Source organism: Aotus nancymaae, unplaced genomic scaffold, assembly GCF_030222135.1.
Source record: "Aotus nancymaae isolate 86718 unplaced genomic scaffold, 86718_ANA_hifiasm-v0.15.2.pri h1tg000077l, whole genome shotgun sequence".
NCBI lineage: Eukaryota > Metazoa > Chordata > Mammalia > Primates > Aotidae > Aotus > Aotus nancymaae.
The window spans coordinates 4,109,388-4,131,909 of NW_026988492.1; the positions used below are offsets into that span (position 1 = coordinate 4,109,388).

Genomic DNA, 22,522 nt, shown 5'->3' on the forward strand with positions numbered 1-22,522 from the left:
TATCTAACCCCTAGCCACGCCTCTTTCATACTTAAAAGTCAGGAACGGTGGCCTAGATGTGTATTTACTTGCGCAAATCACATTTTCTTTACCTGATCTATAGGAGGGTGTTTTACAGAATGGGTCATCTTCTTTCTACCTCCCCTGGTCTGAATAGGCAGTCTGGCTCCTGGCGCAGTGGTTATTTCTTTGTTTTAAAATTGCCTTGGAAACGTTTCAGAGCAGAGTTTTGAGAGCCCAGAGCAGGAAGTGATCCCGAGCCATGCCACCTGAAGAGCCAGACCCGCTGGGCACATTTGTGCGACCCCTGGTAGTATGTGACTCCACTGCTCTGAAGGTGTTTCTCTGTTGGGGAAAAATAACGCCCAGAAGTGTAATGTAACAGATTATGGGTGTGTGTATATTTATGCCTCAGTATTTGTTGATAGATTTCTGTTCGTATTTTATCAACCACAGAAGCCAGAGAAGATTGATGAGTCACCGATTCTTAAGATAATGCCATCTGTGTAGATTAGTTGTTTGTATGTAATGATCAATACATTACATCTCTTTCGGCTTCATATTTACTAATACCAGTTGTTTTGAGGTGCAAATGAAAATAGATAAGTGCTGTAGAAAAACAGCATGTTACCTGTAGTTAATTATTTGACTTTAAAATCTGCTCAGTGGTTTTTTAATAGGCTGAAAGAAAGTGAGCTTTACAAATTTTTAAGTACTTTAAGTTATGTAAGTGACCTTACTGAAAATAATAAGGGTGATTAAAATCTTTAAATGGAGTAAAAACTGTAAATAGTGGTGATCCGTAAAACCATTAAACAGTAGTACTAATATTTTACTTACCTGAGAAAATAGGCATTACAGTTTTATAATAAATCATGGGAGAGAAAAATGAAATTAAACTTTTGTCCTGTATTTAACAATGTTGGCTAGAATTGCAAATATGTGCTATTTTGTAGTGTGAATCAGATGTGAAAGGTATAGTAGTACCACATAGCATCACTGTACTTCAAATCAGGCTTTTCGGATTATCTCTTTTGAGGAACCTGTTGGGCCATTGCCCTTGGTTTTTTTTTTTTTTTTCTTTCAGTCAACTGGCCCTGGCTCATTGGTATATATACGGCTTTGCTGTGATTCAGCCATTTCCCTATTACTTTCATTGACTTCATGGACTTAATGAATATCCTGCAGTTTCATTTTACAGTTGATTAGCTTTTTATTTGAACTGAACTGCCAAATGGTATACTTGCTAAGCCTCTCTCCCCTGTTGATAATCTAGTGCTTCTCAAACTTTAATGTACATAAGAATTGCCTGCATTTCTAATATCCACTTGGTCATGTGGATGCTGTTCTGCCAGACCACAGACCACTGTTTTCCAATAGAAATATAATGCCTATGTAAATTACTGTGTAGTGGGCGCTTGGCTCACTCCTGTAATCCCAGCTCTTAGGGAGACAGAGGCGGGAGGATAGCTTGAACCCATGAGTTCGAGACCTGCCTAGGCAATATAGTGAGACCCCGTTCTCCACAAAAAGGAAAAAAACAGGCAACAAAAAATAAGCATAAATTACTGTGTAATCTTAAAGTTTCTAGTATTCACATTATAAAAAGTAAGCACGTGGAAAAAAGTGAAATAGATGAAATATATTTTACTCATTCACAATATCACTTTAACATACAATCAATATGAAAATTATTATTGAGATATTTTATGTTCTTTACACACTGGACCAGGTTTTTTGAAATATCAAGTGTGTTTTACACTTAGAGCTTATCTCAATTTGCATTAGGGACGTTTGACTGGTGGCTACTGTATTGAACAACAGTTTTGGAGTCTAAAGTCTAGACCAATGTTATTCTTAGTGTATTTTCAGATTGGCCCCATCAGCAGTCCTTGGGAATGTAAATTTTAGGGCTCCACCTCATACCCATTGTTGTTAGATTATCTAGGGCTGGGGCCTATAGTCTGTGATTTGAAAACTCTCTGGAATGTGGCTACAAAATGTATGTGTGGCATCCTGGATGGTACCCTGGAACAGAAAAAGGACAGGAGAATACTAAGGAAATCTGAATAAAGTGTGGACGTTGTTATGTGTCAGCATGTGTTCATTGAATACGACAACTGTACCATACTTACATAAGTTGCTAACTGGGGAAACTGGGTGCAGAGTACATGGGAACTCTCTGTACTATCTTTTCAGTAATTATGTCAATCTAAAACTATTTTAAAATAAGTTAATTTTTTAAAAAGTAGTTCAAATTATTCCATTGTTCACTAAACATTTGAGAATCCAGTGATCTAGATCATTAATCACTTACACTGCTGCAGCCTGGTTGGGCAGGATGGTGGCAAGTATTGGGTCTGGTAGGACAATAATAATAGTATTTTTGTAATAAGAGCTGAAATTTCTAAAGCGCTTGCCATGTACCAGGCTCTGTATCAAGTGCCTTACACAGGTTTACTTATTTAATTCTCCTAATATGCAGTATGTACTATTAATAAGCTCCATTTTACAGATGGAAAAAACTGAAGCTCAGAGAGGTTAAATGACTTGTCTGGAGTCATACAGCTAGCAAGAGAGAGACAGGACGTTTTATAAATTATCAGTGCATTTGTAACTATTTTTCTACTCACAACTTTTGCTTCCTTGAGTAAACACCAATTAATATAGATACTCTGTGATGTCTTAAAAGTTACAAAGTTCTTTTTCTTACAAAGATCTTTTGAGGTTTGTATTGTTTCCTTTGTTTTACAGACAAGTTAAGGTGCCTAGGGTCCTGAGAGCTGATAAATGGCAAAGCCTAGATTTAAATTTTAGACCTCTGACTCCGAGTTCGATGCTCTTTTCCTGCACTGCAGTAGAATTTAGAGTAGGTTATGAGGTTAGAGTGATATCCTCTAAAGTTGGTTGAAAATTTTCTATATTTTGCTACATAATATATTTTTAAATTTTCAGTTTTTTTGAAGATATAATATACATAAAATACACTAATATTCAACAATAAAAAAGAAGAAACTATGGATACAACATGAATGAATCTCAGAAGCATTAATCTAAGTGAAGTATGTCAGACACAGAAGGCTGTATACTATATGATTTGTATTTTTCTATTATCACAGCTTTTGCTTCCTTGAGTAAGCAGTGATTAATGTGATGCCATCTATCATGCTTTATATCTAAGTGCTTTTTTCACGTTTTCTCTTTGCATTCTTACAAGGATCTTTTGAGGTTTGTATTATTCCTGTTTTAGAGATGGATTTTACCACAATTTGTATTCACAAGTTCATAGTCCTTTGAGTTTTCAGTTTCTGGCCATTATGAATGTTCATGTAAGGGCTTTGTGTGGAGTTACGTTTTCATTTCTCTTGGGTAAATACCTAGGAGAGGGATTGCTGGATCATATGGTGAGGGTATGTTTAACTTTATTAGAAATGACCAGTTGTTTCCCAAAGTGACCAGCAATGAAGAGAATTCCAGCTGCTGATATCATACAAATATTCTGTGTGTTTTTGAAAGCCATCTGGTAGGTGGGTAGTGATATCTGGTTGTTTTATTTTGCATCATTAGGGTTTTGTTTAACAGTTTTTTTTAAAATACCATTTGAGGTGTAATTGCTGTGTAACAAGCTGCACATACTTTAAGTGTAGAATTTGAAGAGTTTTGACGTATGTATATACTTGTGAAACCACCACCATTTTCAACATAATAAACATATCTTTCACCCCTCAAAAATTTCCTTGAGCTCCTTTGTAATTCATTCTTCATGTCCCCTGGCAACTTTTGCTCTGCTTTCTGTCACTATCAATTAGTTTGATTCTGGGAAATCAATTTTCTAGAATTTTGTGCAGATGGACTCATGTAATATTAATTCTTGTCTGGATTTTTTTTCACTCAAGAAAATTATTTTGAGATTTACCGAGTTTGCTGTGTGTATCAGTAGTTCATTTCTTTTTATTGCTGTGTCATATTCCATTGTGTGGATATACCACAGTTAGTTTATCCATTCACTTGTTGATTGACATGTGGGTTTCTCTTTGTTACAAATGAAGCTACTGTCTTTGTGTGGACATATGCTTTAATTTTTGTTGGTAAATAACTAAGAGTAAAATCCCTGATTCATGTGGTAGATGAATATTTTACATTTTAAGCATCTGCCAAACTTATTTTAAATGCTGGTTCTGTTTTACATTCTTACCAGCTTTGTGCTTGAGTTCCAGTGGCTCTGTATTCTCAAAACCACTGGTATGCCGCATCTTAGCCATTCTATGAGATATGTGGTGACATTTCTTTTCGGTTTTAATTTGCATTTCCCTGATGACTAAAGATGTTGGGCATATTTTCATGAGCCTATTTACCATCTGTAGATCTTCTTTGGATAAGTCTGTTTAAATCTTTTGCCTTTTTTTTTGGTTAGACAGGGTGTTAACTCTGTCACACCAGGCTGGAGTACAGTGGCATGGTCACAGTTCACTGTGGTCTCGAACTCCCAGGCTCAAACAGGCTTCCCGCTTCAGCCTCCCAAGTAGCTGTGGCTACAGGTGTGCAGCACTATGCCCAGCTAATTTTTAAACTTCTTTTGTAGAGACAGGGTCATACTATGTTGTCCAGGTTGGTTTTGGACTCCTGACCTCAAGTGATCCTCTTGCCTCGGCCTCCTAAAGCACTAGAATTACAGGTGTGAGCTACTTTGCCTATGATTTTTCTTTTTTATAACGTCTTTGTCTGGTTTTGGTGGAATGGAGTTGGGATGTTTTCTCTCTCCTTCAATTTTTTATTTTTTTATTTTTATTTTTTGAGAGATTTGTGTAGAATTGGCATCTTTACATTTTTGGTAAAATGCACCAGTGAAGCTGCCTGGGCCAGTTTTCTTTTTGGGAAGCTTTTAAAGACTAATTCTCTTTATTTAACAGATAGAGGAGTATTTAAGTTATCTGTTTATTCTTTAGCAAGCTTTGGTTATTTGTGTCTTTCAAGAAGTTTGTTAGAAGGGCACAGTAGCATGCACCTGTAGTTCCAGCTATTCAGGAGGCTGAGGCTAGGAGGACTGCTTGAGCCCAGGGATGATTAGAGGCTGCAAAGAGCTTTGATAGTGTGTTGCACTCCATCCCGAGCAACAGAGCAAGACCCTGTCTCTTCCACTACAGTCCTCCGCTCTACCAACTGAGCTATCGAAGGCTCCGCTAAAACCTTGTCTCTTAAAAAAATATATTTGTCTACTTCATCTGTGTTGTTGAATTTGTTGGCATAAAGTTGTTAATAATATTTTCCGTTTTCCTTTTAATATCTTCAGGATCTGTAGTTATGTCTCTGGTTACCTTTTTGATAATTTGTTTCTTTTTTGTTCTCATTAGTTTGGCTAGAGTATTATCAGTTTTACTGATCTCTCTCTCTCTGTCTCCCTCTTTCTCTTTCTGTGTGTGTGTGTGTGCATGTGTATTTGAGACTCGGGGTCTTGGTCTGCCTCCCAGGCTAGAGTGCAATGGCATGGTCTAGGCTCACTGCAACCTTTGCCTCCTGGGCATAAGTGATCGATCCTCCTGCCTCAGCCTTCTAAGTAGCTGGGACCACAGGCGCGTGCCACCACACCTGGGTAATTTTTTGTATTTTTGATAGAGGTGGAATTTTACCTTGTTGTGAGGGTGGTCTTGAACTTCTAAGCTCAGGTGACCTGCCTGCCTTGGCCTCCCACAGTGCTTGGATTATAGGCATGAGCCACTGTGCCCAAACAGTTTTACTGATCTTCTTAAAGAACCAGCTTCTGGTTTCATTGATTTTTCTCTAACATTTTTCTGTTTTCTTTTTACTGCTTTCTGCTCTAATCTTTTTCATATCTTTTCTTCTACAAACTTTGGGTTTAATTTGCTCTTCTTTACTTTCTTAGAGTGGAAGCTTATGACATTAATTTGAGACTTTTTTTCCCCCCTCTGGCATTTAGTGCTGTAAGTTTTCTCTGAGCACTACTTTACTTTAGCTGTATCCCACAAATTTTGAAATTACATGTTTTCATTTTCATTCAGTTCACATTTCCTGTTTGGTTTCTTTTTTCTTTTTGAGACATTGTTTCACTGTGTCACCCAAGCTGGAGTGCAGTGGCACAAACTGCAGCCTCTATTTCCTGGGCTCATGCAATCCTTTTACCTCAGCCTCCTTGGTAGCTGGGCCTACAGGTGCGTACCACCACGCTCAGCTAGTGTTTGTTTTTTTTTTAGTTTTTGTAGAGTTGGGGTCTCACCAGGAGTTCAAAACTTGCCAGGTTGGTATTGAACTCCTGGCCTCAAGTGATCCTCCCACCTCTTGACTCCCAAAGAGCTGGGATTACGTGGGTGAGCTGCCTTACCCAGCCTGATGTCTTCTTTGACTTCTGACTCATTTAGAAATGTGTTGCTTAGATTCCTAAAACAATTTTGGTGTTTTTAAGATACTTTTTAAGAGTTTCTAACTTAATTTTATTGTGATTACAGAACATACTTTGTATGATTTCAGTTCTTTTCAGTTTATTGAGTTTTGTTTCGTGGCCCAGAATGTGGTATATAGGAACTTAGGTTTATAAGAAACTACTAAACTGGCTGTACTATTTAGCACTTTCACTAACACTGCATAAATGCTCTAGTTTCTGGTATCCTTGCCAGCACTGTATATTGTCTTTTTAAAAAAAAACAAAAAACAAATAAACAACTTTATTGTAGCTGATGTGTAGCAATATCTAATTTTGGTTTTAGTTTACATTATTGGTTTTTTTTTGGTTAATTTGAATAAAACTTAGAAATCATGGAGTGTTTTTCTTTTTTCTAGTAGATGACAAAATGTTCTGAGGGATTGATAATAGTTCGTTTGTGTGCTGCATACACGCTACTTTTCAGTTTTCTAGGAGTTTGAATGTTTATTTGCTTTTTAATGTTTACTGTTTTTTTTCTTTGAGACAGAGTCTCACCCTATCACCCAGGCTGGAGTGCAATGGCACCATCTCGGCTCACTGCAAGCCCCGCTTCCTGGGTTCAAGTGATTCTCCTACCTCAGCCTCCCAAGTAGCTGGAATTACAGGCATATGCCACCATGCCCAGCTAATTTTTTGTATCTTTAGTATAGATGGGGCTTCACCATGTTGGCCAGGCTTGTCTCAAGCTCCTGACCTCGTGATCTGCCCGATTAGTAAGAGCTTCATGAGGATTTTAATTACTTACGGCTTTTGAGTAGATAGGTATAAGGTGATTTAAATTGTATGCGACAATATCTTTAGTGAAATATACATAACAAAATTTACTGTTGTAATCATTTTTGTGTGTACAGTTCAGTGGCATCAAATAAATTAACTTTTATCTCTAGAACTTTTTTCAGCTTCCTAAACTGAAACTCCATACCAATTAAACAGTAGTAACTCCCTGTTGCTGTCTTCCTCAGTCCCTTGGTAACCACCTTTCTGCTTTCTGTCTTTCTGAATTTGACTATTCTAGGTACCTCATATACTTTAAATCATATAATATTTGCCCTTTTGTGGTTGGCGATTTCCCTAAGCATAAATAGTCTTCAGAGTTCATCCACATTGTACTATGTGTCAGAATTTCCTTCCTTTTTAGGGCTGAATAATATTTCATTTTATGTATATATCACATTTTCTTTGTTCATCTATTGATAGATATTTAGTTTGCTTCCACCTTTTGGCTATTGTGATTCATGCTGCTGTAAACATGGATATACAAATATGTGTTCGACTTCCTGCTTTCAATTGATATAGGTGTATACCCAGAAGTGGAATTGTAGGATAATATGGTAATTGTATTTTTAATTTTCTTGAGGAACTACCAAACTGTTTTCCCTATTGGCTGTACCACTTTACATTTCCACCAGCAGTGCAGAAGAGTTTTAGTTTCTCTACATCCTCACAAATATTTATTTATTTAGTTATATGTATTTATTTGAGACAGGGTCTCACTCTGTTGCTCAGATTGGAACCGTGGCACAATCACAGCTCACTGCAGACTCAAACTTCCAGACTGGAGCGATTCTTTCACTTCAGCCTACTGCGTAGCTGGGACTACAGGCGTGTGCCACCATCTCTGGCTATTTTTTAATTTTTCTGTAGAGATGGGACCTTGCTATGTTACCCAGGCTGGTCCCAAAATCCAGGGCTGAAGTGATCCTCCTGCCTTGACCTTCCAAAGTACTGGGATTACAGGCATGGAGCCATTGTACCTGGCCTATGTTTTAATTTTTTAAAAAATGATAGCCATCTTGTTGGGTGTGAAGTGGTATCTCATGTGGTGTGTTTGTATGTATATTTTATTTCCCTAATGATTAGTCATATTCAGCATCTTCGCATGTGCTTACTGGCCATTTATATACAGATGCTTCTTAATTTATGATGGTATTGTTCTGATAAACTGATCGTAAGTCAAAAATGTAGTGAGTCAGAAATGCATTTAAATTAGCCTGAGCAACATAGTGAGACCCTCATCTCTTAAAAAAATAAAATAAAAAATTAGGTAGGCATGGTAGCACGTACCTGTAGTTCTAGTTACTCAGGAGACTGCGACAGGAAAGTTGCTTGAACCCAGGAGTTTGAGGCTGCAGTGAACTATGATGGTACCACTGCACTCCAGCGTAATGGACAGAATGAGACCCCCATCTCTCAAAAGAAAAATAAAGGTATTTGATATTCCAATAAACTCACCATAAAGTCAAAAAATTGTAACTGGAACCAGTGTAAGTCGAGGACCATCTGTATCTTCTTTTGTAAAATGTCTATTCAGGTTCTTTGCCCACCATGACTCTTCATATCCCAATGTTTATTTGAAGTAAATGGGCATAATTTAAACATTATAGAGTGTTTGTTTTCTCCTTTTTTTGGGTGAGTTACTGATGTCTGACATTAGAACTTTGCAGTGGCCAGACTTAAATACTTGCTGCACTTATAAAAGTATTTGCCTTTGTTTTGTGGATTGTATCTTTTTAAGACATGGGGATTGGTAAACACATGAAAGTGATTGTAAATCATCGTTTAAAAGATTCTCTTTAAGAGAGTAATGTGTATAGTTTCAGAATACCTGAATAGCTTAGGGAGGAGAAGATACCTGGGTAGCCAGTAGTGTTGTGAAGTGAATGTGTTTCTTCTAGAATAAGTTGTTAGAAGAGTGAAAGTTCCATTGAATTTTTATAAAGACTAGAGTAATGATTTCTTTCTTCCTTTCTTTTTTTTTGGGACTGAGTCTTGCTTTGTTGTCCAGACTGGAGTGCTGGAGTATAGTGGCCCAATCTCGGCTCACTGCAACCTCTGCCTCTGGGTTCAAGCTATTCTCCTGCCTTAGTTTCCCAAGTAGCTGAGGTTATAGGCATGTGCCACCACACCTGGCTAATTTTTATGTTTTTAGTAGAGACGGGGTTTCACTATGTTGGCCAGGCTGGTCTCGAACTCGTGACCTCAGGCGATCCACTGGCCTCAGCCTCCCAAAGTCCTGGGATTACAGGCATGGGCCACCGTACTGGCCTGATATCTTATTAATATATAACTTATGTAACTACATGGAATAAGTGTGTGCCTTCCCCAAGGAACATCAAGGTGGTGTTACTACATGATCAAGTAGACAAGATGTCCCAGAGGCAAGATAAAAATTATGTGAACTATAAAAAGGTTATAGCTATAAATTATGTGAACTATAAAAAGGTTCCTGTTTTTAAAAATTATAGATAATTCTTATTAAGAAATTAAAATATGGGACTTTGTGGTGTTGAGGGGTGCAGAAGGAAGAGACCTTTGATTGGAGTGCAGCTAGAAGGGAGTAAAGAGAAAGCTGAAAAATTTAGACACAGAATGATTGTCATAGAAGGATAGTTGTTTTTGTTTTGTTTTTTTCTGAGATGGAGTTTTGCCCTTGTTGCTCAGGCTGGAGTGCAGTAGCATGATCTTGGCTCACTGCAACCTCTGCCTCCCAGGTTCAAGTGATTCTCCTGCCCCTGCCTCCCGAATAGCTGGGATTACAGGCATGTACCACTATGCTTGGCTAATTTTTGTATTTTTAGTAGAAACGGGGTTTTACCATGTTGGCCAGGATGGTCTCCAGGTGATCTGCCTGCCTCAGTCTCCCAGAGTGCTGCGATTACAGGCGTGAGCCACCACGCCTAGCTACAAGGATAGTTTTAAGGGCTTATAATGTGGAACTATTTTGGACATAGGGAGCTTTTGATGAAATAATAGAATCTGAAGGGAAATGATGGTTAACCTGTTAGCTCAAGAAAAAATTCTTTTTGTTCCTTAGATTTATTTATTTATTTTTACTAATTATGGGTTTTTTTTATTTTATAGGCTCTCTTCTTGGTATCTTACATTGTTAAATTAACACTCTCTTAGTTTGGGCAAGGAGATCTGAAGGGCCAAAAACACAGCTTAATCTTTAGTGTTTTTTGGTCAGGAAGGGCTTGGTCAGGGCTGTTTAATATTGAGTTTGTGAATTTTTGTTTTTGTTTTTTTTTTTGAGACAGGGTCTTATTCTGTCATCTGGGCTAGAGTGTATGAACAGCTCACTGCAGTCTCTATCGAACTCATGGGCTCAAGTGATTCTCCCACCTCAGCCTCCTGAGTAGCTGGGACTGCAAGCACGAATCAACATGCCTGGCTAATTGTTTTTTTTTTTTTTTTTTTTTTTTGTAGAGATAGGGTCTCACTATGTTGCCCATGCTGGTGAATTAAAAAAAAAAAAAAAACCAGCAGATTCCTCACTTTCTGCTTTGCTGTATAGCTGTATATTAAGGCCAGGTGCAGTGCCTCGTGACTATAATTCCAGCAGTTTGGGAGGCCGAGGTGGGATCATTGCTTGAGACCTGGCATTCCAGACCATCCTGGCTAAAATATTAACACTCTGTCACTCCAAAAAATTGGAAATTTAGCTGGGCATGGTGGCATGTACCTGTGGTCCTAGCTACTCAGGAGGCGGAGGTGGAGGATTGCCTGAGGCAAGGAGGTTGAGGCTGCAGTGAGCAGTGAGTTATGATGGCACCACTGCACTTCAGCCTTAGTGACACAGTGGGATCTTGTCTCTCCCAAAAAAAAAAAAAAAAAAAAAGAGCCCGAATATTTGAAGATATAACAACCATTCAATAATGGAGAACCCTAGTACTTCTTAAAAAATTGTAATTTATGTTTTGGTGAGAAAAGCAGGCATTGTGATTTGCTGTAAACACAGTGTTTAAAGGTAAAGAACAAAAGAAATATGTCTGTAAGTTGTTTAAATTATTTAAACATGGGACAGCATAATGTAAGATGTTATGAATATGAGATAGCTATGCATTAATTTTAACTTGAGTTTTAGGTTCAGAACACAGTTGCCTAGTAATAAGCATTTAAATCAAGTACTTAAAATCTAGTTTGGGGGAAAGTTATTATGGCATTACAAGATGCCCTGTACCTGCCTATCTTGCATATTTCTTGCCCTTTTCCTAGAATCAGCCATTTTTCTGAAGACCTCTGGTGCTTTTATTTTGAGAATGATGCAAGAAGCCACAGCTGAGTGCTAGGTGTGTTTGTTGCTGCTAGCATGTCATTTTTACTGACAGCCCGGAAATACGTGTGTGTGTGTGTGTGTGTGTGTGTGTGTGTGTGTGTGTGTGTGTATAATATCAAGCAGTGTCTATTCACATCTGTAATATTTCTGTAATATTTCTCTATAACCACTTTTATATATTTGTGGTAAACTAAAAATGACTTCCTACTGATGTCTCCATGTCTAATCAATTGGTTCATTCTAGCCTCCTTCTCTTGCTTATCTGTAAAATTTCACTCCAACATTGAGAAACCTGGTGCCTACTATCTAACATTCAGTTACTCAAATTGTTTTATTCCAGTATACATGTAAAGCAGCATCAAGTTTTTTAACTCATACCCCTAAGGAAAGAACTTTATCTACTTTTGTGCAGTTCCTTTTGCCTATTTTTCCTTTTGCAATTAAAAAAAATTATTTTTAAATTTTTTGTAGATACAGCCTTACTGTGTTGCCCAGGCTGGTCTCAAACTCCTGGCCTTAAGTGATCCTCCTGCCTTGGCCTCCCAAAGTGCTGGGATCATGGGTGTAAACTACCATGACCAGCCCCTTCTGCCTGTATTCTTATAGACTCCACTGATTTCCAAAGTAACTTATGTCAGTATTCCACTCCCCGCCCCCCGCCACCGAAACTGTTCAGTGAGGTCGTTTCCCATATTTGTAGTACTGTTAGATTCTTGTCACATCTGCTTTCCATCTTGGGATCTTGCCTCTGCGCAGTGGTATTTTTAAATTTGCATACATTGGAGTTCATGCTTTTCATTGCAAAGACCAGTGGGTTTTGATAAATGCATAATGTCATATATCTACCATTATAGTATTACTGTATACAAAATAGATTTGACTTAAAAGCATCATCTGTCCTTCACCTATGGAATTCTCTCTCCCCTTCTCCTGCTCCAGACAATCACTGTCTATGGTTTTGACTTCCAGAATGTCATAAATTGAAATCATTCAGTATGTGACTTTTTTTTTTTTTTTTTTTGAGACGGAGTTTCGCTCTTGTTACCCAGGCTGGGGTGCAATGGCGCGATCTCGGCTCACCTCAACCTCCGCCTCCTGGGTTCAAGCAATTCTCCTGCCTCAGCCTCCCAAGTAGCTGGGACTACAGGCGTGCGCCACCATGCCCAGCTAATTTTTGTATTTTTAGTAGAGACGGGGTTTCACCATGTTGACCAGGATGGTCTTGATCTCTTGACCTCGTGATCCACCCGTCTCAGCCTCCCAAAGTGCTGGGATTATAGGCGTGAGCCGCCGCGCCCGGCCAGTATGTGGCTTTTTTATACTGGCTTTCTTTCATTAGCAATGTATATTTAAGATATATTATGTTTTATCATGGTTTGATAACTCTTTTTTTTTCGAGACAGGGTTTTGCTCTGTTGTCCAGGCTAGAGTGTGGTGACATGATTATGACTCACTGCAGCCTTGACCCCTGGGGATCAAGTGATCCTCCCGCCTCAGCCTCCCAAGTAGCAGGGACTATAGGTGTGTGCCACTACACCTGGCTAATTTTTTGTTTTTTCTAAAGATGGGGTCTTTCTTCTTTGTTCAGACTGAACTTGAACTTTTGGTCTCAAATGATCCACCTGCCTTGGCCCCCCAAGTACTGGAATTACAGGCATGAGCCACTGCACCCAGCCCTGATTTCCTTTTATCACTGAATAGTAGTCCATTGTATGAATGTCTCACAATTTGTTCATCCTTTGTCCTGTTGAAGGACATCTTGGTTTTTTCCATTTTGGGACAATTATGAATAAAACTACTATACCCATTCACATGCAGGACTTTTTGTGGACATAAGTTTTCCACTCATTTGAGTAAATACCTAGAAATGTGATAGCTGGATCCTATGGTAAGGACATGTTTAAGTTTGTAAGAAACTGCTAAACTGTCTTCCAAAAATTTTGCCTTACCACCAGTAAAGAATGAGAATTCCTGTTTTACATCCTCATCAGTATTTGGTAATGTTAGTTTTTGGATTTTAGCCATTCTAATAGGTGTGCAGTGGTCTCTCATTGTAGTTTTAATTTGCAGTTTGATTATGATGTTGAGCAGTTTTTTAAGTGCTTATTTGCTCTGTATGTGTTTGTGTGTATATATATATATATATATATATTTTTTTTTTTTTTTTGGTGAGGTGTCTGTTCAGATCTTTCGCTCATTTTAAAAATGGAATTGTTCTTATTGAGTTTTTAGAATTATTTGTATATTTTGGATACAAGTCTGTAATCAGACTTGCATTTTGCAAATATTTTCTCTTTATGTTTTCATTCTCTTAACAGTGTCTTTCACAGAGGACAAGTTGTTAATAGAATATTAGCTTAATTTTTTTCTTTGAAGGATCACGAATTTGGAGTATGTAAAAACTCATTACCAAACCAAAGATTATATTTCATCCTTTTTGAATTGGAATATTTTCAATATTTTATTTATTTATTGCATTTAAAAATTATTATTATTATTTTGAGACGGAGTTTTGCTCTTGTTGCCCAGGCTGGAGTGCAATGGCATGATCTCGGCTCACCACAACCTCCGTCTTCCAGGTTCAAGTAATTCTCCTGCCTTAGCCTCCCAAGTAGCTGGGATTACAGGCATGTGCCACCACCAGCCCCCCACCCCCGCCAGCTAATTTTTTGTATTATTAATAGAGCCAGAGTTTCTCCTTGTTGGTCAGGCTGGTCTGGAATTGCTGACGGCAGGTGATCCGCCTGCGTTGGCCTTCCAAAGAGCTGGGATTACAGGCATGAGCCACCACGTCTGGCCTAAAAAATTATTTTTTTAATACTGAGTAGATTTTGGGTAATGATATGGGAGGTTTTTTTTTTTTTTTTTTAATTTTAAGTAGAAGATGTGTCTTCCTATGTTTCCCAGGATGGTCTTAAACTCCTGTCCTCAAGCAGTCCTCTTGCTTTGGCCTCCCAAAGTGCTGGGATTACAGGTGTAAGCTGCCATGCCTGGCCTGAATTGGAATATTTTCTACATTCTTATAACATTCATTTTATAATTCTTGCAATATTGTTTACATTCTTATAACAATCAAGAAAAAGTCATTAAGTCCACTCTATTTCTAAGACTTTGTGGCACAAATCTTTTAAAAATACCCAATGCAAATGTCATTTTAGTTAAAACCTGCTTGCTTCCTGAAATGCTTCCAGTATCATTTCCTAATTTTTGTTTCAGATTCAAATTTTGGTTTTGAATTTACTTTACCAGTTTACACTTGATTATATTTCTGCCTGCTTTCCAATTACCCGATTATTTCCCTTTTTTTTTTTTTTTTTTGGAGACAGAATCTTGCTCTGTCACTCTGTTGCCGAGGCTGGAGTACAGTGGCTTGATGTTGGCTCATTGCAAACTCTGCCTTCTGGGTTCAAGGGATTCTCATGCCTCAGCCTCCTGAGTAGCTGGGATTGCAGGTGTGTGCCACCATGACCAGCTAATTTATTTTGTAATTTTAGTAGAGACAGGGTTTTGCTATGTTGGCCAGGCTGGTCTTGGACTCCTGGCCTCAAGTGATCTGCCTGCCACTGCCTCCCAGAGTGTTGGGATTACAGGCAAGAGCCACTGGTCTGGCCCGATTATTTCCTATATCCTTTTTGCTGTTTCTGTTTTTGCTATTTCGTTATGGCCAGAATGGTTTATAATAGAATCACTAAACTTTCCTTCTTTTCTTTGATAGCCTACCTAAATTCAGATGAGAAATGTCTTATATTTTGCATCTGTTTTTTCTTATTTTAAACATTTTTTGTAGAGACATTGTCTCACTGTGTTGCCCAGGCTGGTCTCAAACTCTTGACCTCAAAGGATTCTCCCACATTAGCCTCCCAAAGGCGTGAGCCTGTGTGCCCAGCCCTTTTTGTTGTTATTGTTGTTGTTGTTGTTGTTAAGAAAGCAGGGAACATTTATTAAAAAAAAAACTTGAAGTGCCTAATAATGGCCTATGATTTTTGTTAAGTGTATAACTTAATAGAAGTATTTGATGGAATGATGTCTTCTGCTGGAACTTATACTGGAATTGTTCTTTACTGTTTTGTTGTGCTCATTAAGATTAATTGATTTCTGTAGTAGGGGTCTGGTTAGGGATTATTAATTTTAAACAAGTACTTCAAAAAGTTACTTGGAGGATTTAATGCCAAGCATCAGTGCTTACACTGGTAAAGTTGCTTAATATTTTATATATTTGAAGCTATGTTAATATTTTATAGTTCACAATATTAGCATTGCTAAATAGGTGATACATATCTCGATTGGACTTAAATTGTAAACTCATTAATTAAGATACATTATGTTTCTTTAACTTTTTGTTTACCTGTTTACTTTTTTTGATATACCTGGTAAGGATATCATGCTGAGAGATGTGGTTGGTTAAAACAGATGTCCTAGGGTAGGAAGACAACATTTGCTGAACTGTATAATTTTTGGTAGGCTTCTTGGTAGTTTAAATGGGAAGAAAATTTTAAAAATTGGCAGATAGAAAGGAGGCTTTTAGATTATAAAATAGCATGATAGGAAATTTGAATCTGCCTTGGTGGCAGAGAAGTAAAATATATAAGCAGGCATGTGTGTGTGTGTTGTTGAAACATGAGGAAAAAGTGTCTAGAAAAAGGGAGGAGGAAGAAAACTGGTAAGAGGCATGAAAACCTTGTGTGGGCATTTTTGACACTGCTAAGAACAGCATCCAGGTGTAGCAGGCAGTAGATACGCAGACCTTGTATGTTCTGGGAGTTGGATACTTAGTAGTTCTAAGTGTGTGGGTTGATATGGATGGAGGTGTGTGGTGATGGGATAGTATAGAATGCATTTCAGTTACAGGAGTGTCATGCTTGGACAGCATTGTATTTGACTGAGCAAACTTTTAACCGAAATACTTTAGGGTAACAGGATAAACAGCGTTCAACTTACTCTAAAGAATAGAATCTACAGGTTTGGGGAGTAGAGGAAGAAACAACCCAAAATTAAAACTGTAAACCTTTGTTTCAATACAGCTTATGTTTATAAGTAAAAATAGCATAAATTATTCACATATTTACAGATCCTTTTATCTGGATCTAAATTTTTAGTGCTACCCCATAATAATTTTAATTATTTTTTTTTCCACAGAATTTACTTGATTTATTTTTATCCTTTCTGTGAAGTTTAAATTTCATCTTTTTAAATGTAAATTATTTCATGATTTCATTTCTGCATTCTCAGCACATTTTTAAAAATTGATAACACTATGTTTTTAATTGTTTACAACCTGGTGTTTTGAAGTATATATACATAGTGGAATGGCTGAATCTAGCTAATTAACAAATGCATTACCTCACATAGTTATCATTTTTGTGGTGAAAGCACAAATCCACTTTCTGCAGTTTTCAAGAATACAGTGTATTGTCATTTACTGCAGTCACCTCCTGTACCTCTTGATACACCTTGCTGTATCTCTTGAAATTTATTCCTCCTATCTGATGTAATTGTGTGTCCTTGGACCAACATCTCAGCATTTTTCCCCCAGGCACTCAGCTCTGGTTACCACTATTTCACTCTTAACTACTTTTCTTTTTTTTAAGATGGAGTTTCGCTCTTGTTGCCCCGGCTGGAGTGCAGTGGTGCAATCTCGGCTCACCGCAACCTCCGCTCTCCGGGTTTAAGCAATTCTCCTGCCTCAGCCTCCTGAGTAGCTGGTATTACAGGCATGCAGCACCACACCCGACTAATTTTGTATTTTTAGTAGAGACAGGGTTTCTCCATGTTGGTCAGGCTGGTCTGGAACTCCCGACCTCAGGTGATCTGCCTGCCTTGGCCTCTGAAAGTATTGGGATTACAGGTGTGAGCCATCACACCCAGCCTCAACTTCTTTGAGATGAGTTTTTTAAATTCCACATGAGTGAAACCATCTGGTGTTTGTCTTTCTGTGCCTAGCATATTTCATTTAACATAATATCCACTGGCTTCATTCATGTTGTTTCAAAAGGCAGGATTGCCTTCTTTTTTATGGCTGAATAGTATTCCATTGTGTGTATGTGTTTATATATATACACATGTATCCTTTGATGGACAGTTAGATTAATTCTATGTCTTGCCTATTTTGAATACTGCTGCAATAAACGTGGGAGTACAGATTTATCTTCAACATACTGTTTTTGTTTCCTTAGGATATATGCCCAGTAATGGGATTGCTGGATCATATAATAGTTCCATTTTTAGTATTTTGAGGAAGTTCCATATTGTTTTTCATTATGGCTGTACTAATTTTCATTAACCCTAATAGTATATAAGGGTTCCCCTTTCTCCACATTCTCACCAGCTTATCTTTTGCCTTTTTGATAATACCCATTCTAGTGGGTGAGGTGCTTTCTCATTGTGGGTTTGATTTGCATTTCCCTGATTAGTGATGTTGAGCATTTTTTTCTTATACCTGTTGGCCGTTTGTGTGTCTTCTTTTGAAGAACATCTGTTCAGGTCTTTTGCCCATTGTTTAATTGGATTATTTTATTTTATTTATTTTTTTCTTTTTTGAGACGGAGTTTCGCTCTTGTTACCCAGGCTGGAGTGCAATGGCGCGATCTCGGCTCACCGCAACCTCCGCCTCCTGGGTTCAGGCAATTCTCCTGCCTCAGCCTCCTGAGTAGCTGGGATTACAGGCACGTGCCACCATGCCTGGCTAATTTTTGTATTTTTTTAGTAGAGGCGGGGTTTCACCTTGTTGACCTGGATGGTCTCGATCTCTTGACCTCGTGATCCACCCGCCTCGGCCTCCCAAAGTGCTGGGATTACAGGTGTGAGCCACCGCGCCCGGCTAATTGGATTATTTGTTGTTGTTGTTGTTGTTGTTGTTGTTTTTGCTGTTATTTGATTCTTTATCTCTTTTGGATGTTAGCCCCTTGTCAGCTCTATAGCGACATGCAAAGGAATGAAGCTAGACCCTTATCTCTTACCATAAAGAACAATCATTTCAAAATGGGATTAGAGATTAAATATAAATCCTAAAACTATGAATCTGCTATAGAAAGAAAACATAGGGGAAATGCTTCGTAACATTGGTCTGGGCAAGGACTTTTGGACATGACCTCGAAAGCACAGGCAACAAAAGCAAAAATGGCAAATGGCATTATTATTATTTTCTTAATAAAAAATTGTACTAAAAGCATTCAGAATTTTGACAAAACAACTGCAGCTTTTTGTTTTTGCAATTACAGAGTGGTATTTAGTTAACAGAAAATTATTTTGTATAAGCTGCATAGAGACAACTGAAGATGAAGAAACTATCATCTCCATATGTAACTGATTTGTTCTGTGCACCAAATACTTTTAAATTCCATGCCATTTTATAGCCACCATATTATACCAAGAAGGTTAGTGGCTATTGAAAATACCACCAGGACAGGGCTACCTGAAGACACGTTTGGTAGTGTATTAACTGTACAAAAAAAGAGAAACACTGTAGTTTGAAAACAAATCTTACACAGCCTTGTATTTCAGTTTTTTCTTCAAAAGGACTGAGTTGTGTACAGGAGGGTTAAATGCTTTATAGACAAAAAAAAAAAACAAAAAACCTAGAACCAACTGATTGGTCGTCATCTTCATGTTTATCTTTATTTTCCTCCTTGTCCTCCTTCTCTTCATTTTCCTCATCTTCCTTCCTTTTTTTTTGCCTTTTTTTCAGCCTTAATAACACCTGTTTTTTTTGGAGCATCAGACTTTCCTTTAGCTTGGTATGCAGCAATATCCTTCTTGTATTTTTCCTTCAGCTTCACAACCATCTTTCCATAACATTGCTTGTCATCTGCAGCAGCGTCATCTGCATCTCTCCCAGTTTCTTTGCGATATATCCAGTGGATAGGCCAGGATGTTCACCTTTTATTTTTGGCCCAACTCAGAATGGAACAAGCAAAAGGCCAAACAGAGGAGGCCTCTTGGGTGTCTTGGGATCCTTGAATTCTATTTTGTTTAACCTTTAGGAGGGATGTAGGTTTTCATTTCTCATTCATAATGGGCCTGATTTGTCTTTGCCTGTCTTCACTTTTTCCCTTTTCTTTAGCAAACATGGTTTTCCACCTCTTGGAGCACTTCATAGAAGACCCTGAGAAGCTGACTGAAGCATCTGGGTGCTTCTTCTTGTGCTCCTCCTGGCGAGTTTGCACAAAGAATGTGTATGATGACATTTTGCTTCGTGACTTCTTTGGATTTTGCTCATGTTTGGTTATTTTTCTTCAGCAAGGCACAGAGTTGCTCAGTGCCTGTTTGGCTCACACTTGCCCTGGCATTGTTTCTGTGGAGCTCAGTGTACTGCCAACACATGGGATTATATCAAACTGAGATGCTTCTGCATGGCAAGGGAAATAGTCAACAGAATGAAGAGACGACCTACATAATCGGGAAAATATTTGTAAACTATACATTTAACAAAGGGTTAATATTTTCATTCTTTCTGAATCTGTAATTTATAATAAGCTTTTTTCTTTCATTTTTATGTGGCTTTTCTTTGACCTTGGATTGTTACATGTAGTTCCTGCAATGTGGCTTTCTGTATGTTTATAATTTTAATAGTTTATCTTGGGGCTTCCCAACCTCTTTTCCCACCCTTCACCCTGGTATTGACTAGAAATCTGTCTTAGCTCTTACTCTTTATCACACTGTGTTCACTCTTGCTCGTTTTACCTGCCTTGATATCTAACTACCTTTTTTATAGAGATACCTTTTGACTACTTCTCCATCTCCTTTGCCCTCCTACTTCTCATTGCCTTTAATTAAAACTCTAGGTTGGATGTCTCATGTTTAACCTAGTGAAACCAACTTCCTCATCTTTCTCCCTAACTCCTTCTTCGTACTTACCTTTATAGTCACTGGGGAAGGTGTCGTCATAAAGTCTGGCAGTGAAAGAGATTGAACGTGGACTGGCCTTTAACCCATTGTTGTTCCCCAGCCCCATAGTTCCTCTCCCACTAGTGTGAAACCATATAGCTCACTTGTTATTCTTCATCCTTCTTTTCTCCATTCTTATGGATAAATGTCTAACTATAATGTGTCTGAGCTGATGTAACCTTCTGAAAAGTAGCTGCATATTGCTTCGCTCATCTCTGTATCTTCAAAGATATTTCTTAAGTTACTTTATTACTTCCCTGGAAAAAAATGAAACAAAAAAAATCACCCGAGGATAAGCATTTCAATGTAAAATTTTGAAAAGTTTTGAAAAATTTGTATAGGTAAAGGATCAAAGCATACAGTGTCCTGGTAATGCATGAAAATAATGACTGACCATCAGAAAGGTCAGAATTCCTGTTTACTGTGATGGGAAAGACCATGGGGTGAGCATATTTGGCAGAGCTTGGGTAGAGTAGAGAAGGGAATACATTTTGGATATGATAAATTTGAGGTATTTATTGGACCACCAAGTAGATTTGGTTGTTATGTATCAATAGTCGTTTTTAATCTAGAAGAATCCCACTCCCTTGATGATACTTTTTTGAAGAGTTCAGGTCTGTTTTCTAATAGAATGTCTTACATTCTGGATTTGTTTGACTGTTTTCTAATAATTGCTTAAGGTGAAACGTGCTTTTGACAAGAATACAACATAGGTGACATTGTGTCTCTTACTACATCACATAGGAGACATATCAGGTTGTGTTAGTGCTGTTAAGTTTGATCATTTGGTTAAGCTTGTGCTGCCAAATCTCTCCATTGTTAAGGTATTTTTCCCTATTTAATATTAGTAAGTAGGCTGGGCACGGTCGCACCTGTAATCACAGCACTTTGAGAAGCACAGGTGGGTGGATCACGTGAGCCCAGGAGCTTAAGACCAAGCTGGGCAACATGGTGAAACCTCACCTCTACAAAAAATACAAAAATTAACAGGGTGTGGTGGTGTACACCTGCAGTTCCTGCCACTTGGGAAGCTGAGGTGGGAAAGTAGCTTGAGGCCAGGAGGTGGTGGTTGCAATGACTCCACATTGTATAGCAGCACTCCAGCCTGCATAACAGAGTGAGACTGTGTCTCAAAAATAGATAGCTGGATGTGGTGGCTCATGCCTGTAATCCCAGCATTTTGGGAGGTTGAGATGAGCACGTCACCTAGATCAGGAGTTTGAGACCAGCCTGGCCAACATGGCAAAACCCCGTCTCTACTAAAAATGCAAAAATTAGCCAGTCATGGTGGCTCATGCCTGTAATCTCAGCTTCTTAGAAGGCTGAGGCAGGAGAATTGCTTGAACCCGTGAGGCAGAGGCTGCAGTGAGCTGAGATCACACCACTGCACTCCAGCCTGGGCAACAGAGTGAGACTCTGTCTCAAATGAACAAACAGTGGACAAATGTGTTAGGATACCTAATAACTTTTAACATATGTTTTTATTCTCTTTACCTATTCAATACCATAAACTTGAAAAACAGATCTTTTATCTTAACAGTTTTATAACATTAGAGTTGTTTCTTATGTAATCAGAAGTTTACAAAGATGCTTGTCAGAATAAAAAATAAGGGACAAAATGAAGTTGAGACAGTGTGGAAATGCAGTGGGAGAGGGCAGTGGTAAAGCCAGCCTCAGTGGCTGTTGGTGGTTGTGTTTGCACTTGTTTGGAGGGCAGTGCTGACCACAATCTTGATGTATAAAACTTTCCTGGTTCTTTATAGCTGTTATAAAAAAGTTTTGCTTCTAAAATTATAAGCAACATTATATTCTTAGTCTTATTTCAGTGATCTTGGTTTGAGTTAATGATCTTTTTTTTTTTTTTTACAGGTTTAAATGTGATACTGGTATAGATCTCCTTGTTCTAAGGTAATGTTTTATTTTTTTGAAACTGTATTTTATTAAATTTGTTAGTCAAGTAGTTGGTCTAGAAAGTAAATTTCAGTTACTAAAATTGTATCAGTGACTAATTGACTTACCACCTAGCCTTATAGGCTTTATCTGTCACAGAGAATATTGTTATCCTGAGGAGAATGGTGGTTACTACACCTGTAGTGTACAGTAATATGCTTAGTACTTGTGTGTTGAAGAAAATTAGTAGGTTGTTA

The 22,522-nt window shown here is 38.0% G+C and overlaps 1 protein-coding gene across 8 annotated transcripts in view; it reads left to right on the forward strand.

Moving 5' to 3' along the window:
* The window catches only part of ARHGAP12 (Rho GTPase activating protein 12), a 123,767-nt gene that overhangs the window by 1,211 nt on the left and 100,034 nt on the right, over positions 1–22,522 (forward strand). For all 8 annotated transcript variants that reach the window (XM_064368487.1, XM_064368489.1, XM_064368490.1 and 5 more), the window contains exon 2: positions 22,245–22,283. The gene's annotated coding sequence lies outside the window, so the exon portion shown is untranslated. The remainder of the gene's footprint in view (positions 1–22,244; positions 22,284–22,522) is intronic.